Source organism: Petaurus breviceps, unplaced genomic scaffold, assembly GCF_028583685.1.
Source record: "Petaurus breviceps papuanus isolate PSGF00001 unplaced genomic scaffold, PetGlider_PUasm1.0 173, whole genome shotgun sequence".
NCBI classification, from domain to species: Eukaryota; Metazoa; Chordata; class Mammalia; order Diprotodontia; family Petauridae; genus Petaurus; species Petaurus breviceps.
The window spans coordinates 15,731,491-15,736,886 of NW_027185759.1; positions in this window are offsets into that span (position 1 = coordinate 15,731,491).

Consider the following 5,396-nt stretch of genomic DNA (forward strand, 5'->3'; position numbering starts at 1 on the left):
CTCTGTCTGTCTCTCTCTGTCTCTCTCTCTGTCTCTCTCTGTCTCTCTTTCACACACACACACACACACACACACACACACCACAAATAATCCCAATTCTCAGTCACCTCCATGGGCAGCAAGTCTTCCTTTGGGAGTCCAGTTATTCCTTGCCTGCTGTCTCCACTCAGCGCTACAGAGCAGAGGTGTCTATGATGGCAGGTAGAAGCCTTGGAGGCTCAGGTGCCATTTTGAAGAGAGCTGAGAGAAGCCCAAGAGGTGGCCCTTGGGTTGCTCTTTCCAGCTCACCATACTTATGCTTTGTGGAAGAGGTTCAAGGCGGGGAAGAACAATCTCATCCATGGAGAGCCCCACATCCTCCATAGAACAGAAGTTTCCCACCACCACGCTTCCACTGTGGCTAAATTCCAGAATATAAGCTCCTCGAGGTCAGGAACTGTTTTGATTTTGTGAAGTCATGGGGTCACAGGGAATTGTTGAATAAACCTTTGACAAGGACCATGTAGATTTTGTGGTTTGAACTCGAAGGCCCTATAAGGTCCCTTCTGGCTCTCACATTCTGTGATCTTAGAAATGTGGCTCAGAGCATCACAACAAACCAGGTAATCACTGAAAGGGAGAGGAGGAGCGGGGGGAGTAAGACCAACTCATTAATAAAAAGATGAAGCTGCCATCTCTCCTCTACCGTTATGACTGTCTGAGAAAGACATGAGCTGGTGAGGCCAAGATGGGGGAGAAAAGGCAATGCCTTGCCTGAGCTCTTCCCCAACCCCTCTGAACACCCTTAAATGAGACCACAAAGCCACTCCTGGAGCAGCAGAACCTACAAAAGAAGAGGGAGCAATAATTTCCAGCCAAAGACAACTTATAAGGTCATCAGGAAAGGCCTGAGGTACGTGGGTGAGAGCGGAGCACAGACCGGCCCCAGCAAACCAAGAGCAGGCCTTGGAGATGAAGGGGCAGCACCACTGCTGGAGCTCTGAAGCCACAGACAGGATGGGGGAGGAACAGCAGTCAGGACAGGAAACCACCAGCCCTGAGGCAGGACTGCTGCTCTGCTCACACTCAGCTCAGATCGCAGTCCTGACTAGCAGTCCCAGGGCAAGGAGGAGGACTAGAAGACCGGGGCTTACCACTGCAGTGCAGCCGGGACCCTGATCACAGTACCAGGGTGGAAAAGAGTGCTTGGGGTCACAGGCCAGAACACAGGCCAGGAGAGCCACAAACACACCTCTCCTTGGATCATGCCACCTTGGAAGAACTGAAAACTCTCAGGTCCCTAGAAGTATCTCTGAAAACAGCTGCACAGACTCTTGAAGGTTGGGACAGTGCACCTTCCACCCCAGAAGCAAGTCCAGAAATAGGCTGGGGAAATGAGTAAACAATAGAAAAGAATTCTGACAACAGAATGATGGTCACATATGGTAACAAGGAAGATCAAAATACACACTCAGAAGAAGACAACAAAGTCAAAGTTCCTAAATCCAAAACCTCTAAGAAAAATATAAACTGCTCTCAGGCTATGGAAGAATTCAAAAAGGATTTTGAAAATCAAGTAAGAGGGGCAGCTAGGTAGCGCAGTGAATAGAGCACCGTGCCTGGAGTCAGGAGGACCTGAGTTCAAATCCGGCGTCAGACACTTGACACACTTACTAGCCGTGTGATTTTGGGCAAGTCACTTAACCCCAACTGCCCTCCAAAAAAGCAAATATATATATATATTGGGCTACCTGGAAAGCCATCATCAAAAAAAGAACCTATAAATCATCCTTCAAGAAATTCTCAAGAAAAATTCCCCTGATATTTTAGAACAAGAGGACAAAATAGAAGTTAAAAGAATTCACCAATCACCTCTTGAAAAAGATGACAAAAAGAAAACTCCTAAGAATATTATAGCCAAATTCCAAAGTTCCCAGGTAAAGGAGAAAATATTACAAGCAGCCAGGAAGAAACAATTTGGGTATTGTGAAAACACAATCAGGATAACACAAGATCGAGCAGCTTATACATAAAGGGATCACAGGGCTTGGAATATGATATTCCAGAGGTCAAAGGAGCTGGGATTAAAACCAAGAATCACCTACCCAGCAAAACTGAGTATAATGCTTCAGGGGAAAACATGGTAATTCAATGTAATAGAGGACTTTCAAGCATTCTTGATGAAAAAAAAACAGAGCTGAACAGAAAATTTGAATTTCAAATACAAGAAGCAAGAGAAGCAAGGGGCAGCCAGGTAGCACAGCGAGTAAGAGCAGCAGCTCCAGTGTCCGGATGATGGGATCAAATCCAGCCTCAGATACTTAGCACCACACCCAGAAATAACTGGCCGTGTAACCTTAAGCAAGTTACTTAATCCCGATTGCTTAAAAAAAAAAAGAGAGAGAAGCATGAGAAGGTAAATAGGGAAAAGAAATCATAAGGAACTTATTAAAATTGAACTATTTACATTCCTGAATGGTGAAAATATAATTGTAATTCATGAGACTTTTCTCAGTATGAGGATAGATGATGGGAATATATATGTATACATACATATATATGTTTATATAGGAGGGTATATCTGCATATAAATATGTATGTGAGCATGTGTATATATGTGTACATGTATATATAGAGGGCACAAGATCAGTTGAATAGGAAGGGATGATATCTAAAAAATAAAATTAAGAGGTGAGAGAGGAATATAATGAGAGGAGAAAGGGAGAGATAGAATAGGGTAAATTACCTCATATAAAAGAGGCAAGAAAAACTGTTACAATGGAGGGAAGAACAGGAAGGCAAAAGGGAAGGGGTCAATCTTACTCTCATCGAATTTGGCTTAAGGAAGGAATAACATACACATTCACTTGGGTATCTTACCCTACAGGAAAGTAGGAGGGAAGGGGATAAGAGGGGCATGGTAGAAGGGAGGGAAGATTGGGGGGAAGGGTAGTTAGAATTACACACTTTTGAAAAGGGACAGGGTCAAAAGGGAAAATAGAATAAGTGGGGGACAGGATAGGATGGAGGGAAATATAGTCATTCTTTCACAATATATCTACTATGGAAATGTTTTGCATAACTACACATGTATAACCTATATTAAATCACTTTTCTTCCCAGTAGGGGTGGGTGACAAGGGAAGAAGGAAAAAGAATCTGGAAATCAAAGTTTTAAAATAAAATGTTAAAAATATATATTATTATTATTATTTACATACAACTGGAAAATAAGATATACAGGCACTGGGGTATAGAAATCCATCTTGCCCTACTAGAAAGTCAGAGGGGGGGGTGGGGGAGGATGAGAGAGAAGATTGGGGGAAGGGGTATTCAGTAGAACCGCTATTTTGGGGTGGGGTAGGAGAAAGACGAGGAGAAAATTTGTAACTCAAACCTTGTGGAAATGAATGTTGAAAACTAAAAATAAACAAATTAAATTGAAAAAGAAAGGTAGAGGAAAAATTTGGAAGAGAAATGAGAGTGATACAAAAAAATCCTGAAAAATGAGTCAATAGACTTGGCAAAGATACAAAAAAGTAATGAAGAAAATAACACCTGAAAGAACAGACTAGACCAAATGGTAAAGGGGGTACCAAAAAACAATAAGGAGAAGAAAGCCTTAAAAAATTTGGCCAAATGGAAAAAGAGGCACAAAAATTCATTGAGGAAAAAATTCATTAAAAAGTAGCATTGGCCAAATGGAAAAGCAGGTACAAAATCTCACTGAAGAAAATAAAACCTTAAAAATTAGAATTAAACAAATAGAGTTAATGACTTTATGAGAAATCAAGAAACAATAGAACAGAACCAAAAGAATGAAAAAAAAATAGAAGACAATGTGAAATATCTCATTGGAAAAACAGCTGACCTGGAAAATAGATCCAGGGAAGGTAATTTAAAAATTATTGAACTACCTGAAAGCTATAATTTAAAAAAAAGAGCTGAGATATCATCTTTCATGCAATTATAAAGGAAAACTGCCCTGATTCATTAGAACCAGAGGGTAGAATAGAAAGTTAAAGAATCCATTGATCACCTTCTGAAAGAGATCCCAAAATGAAAACTCCTAGGAATATTATAGTCAAGTTCTAGAGTTCCCAGATCAAGGAGAAAATATGGCAAGCAGCCAGAAAGAAACAATTCAAGTATTGTGGAGCCACAGTCAGGATAACACAAGAATTAGCAGCTTCTACATTAAAGATTCAAAGAGCTTAGAATATGATATTCTGTAGGTCAAAGGAGCTAGGATTACAACCAAGAATCACCTACTCCTCAAGACTGAGTTTAATCCTTCAGGGAGAAAAGGGGATATTCAGTGAGACAGAGAACTTTCAAATACTCTTAATGAAAAGGTCAAAGTTGAATAGAAATTTTGACTTTCAAATACAAGAGTCAAAAGAAGCATTAAAAGGTATAAACAGGAAAGGGAAGTCATAAAGGACTTAATAAGTTGTTGTTGTTGTTGTTGTTTGCTTTTTGGAGGGCAATTGGGGTTAAGTGACTTGCCTGAGGTCACACAGCTAATTTTTGTGTTAACTATCTGAGTCCAGATTTGAACTCAGGTCCTCCTGACTCCAGGGCCAGTGCTCTATGCACTGCACCACGTAGCTGCCCCTGAGGGATTAATAAGTTTAAACTGTTTACATTCCTACATGGGAAGATAATACTTGTAACTCATAAGAACTTTGTCATTTTTAAGGCAGTTAGAAGGAGTATATATATAGACAGAGAGGATAGGTGTGCATTGAATATGAAGGGATGATATCTTAAAAATAAAATAAAATTAAGGTGTAAGAGAGGAATGTGTTGGGAGAATGAGAAAGGGAAAAGTAGAATGGGGGAAATTATCTCACATAAAGGAGGCAAGAAAAAGGCTTTTGCAATAGTGGGGAAGATGGGGGACAGGAAGGGGGAATGAGTGAACCTTACTCTCACTAGAATTGGCCCAAAGAAGGAATAACATACAAACTCAGTTGCATATAGAAATCTATCTTTTTCTACAGGAAAGTAGGAAGAGAAGAGAGGGCAGATTGGGGGAGGGGTAGTCAGAAGCAAAATATTTTTGAGGAGGGAGAGAGTCAAAGGAGAGAGAATAGAATAAATGGGGGGGGAATAAGATGGAAGGAAATACAGTTAGCAATATTAATTGTGAAAAAAAATTAGAAGCAAGTTTCTCTGATAAAGGCCTCATTTCTGAAACATATAGAAAACTGAGGCAAATTTATAAAATTAAGAGCCATTCCCTAATTTATAAATGATCAAAAGATATGAACAGTTTTCAGATGAAGTAATAAAAATAATACCCAAAAATGCTCTAACTCACTACTGATTGGAGAAATGCAAATTCAAAAAATTCTGAGGTATTACATCATACCCATTAGATTGACTAATAGGATACAAAGGGAAAATGACAAA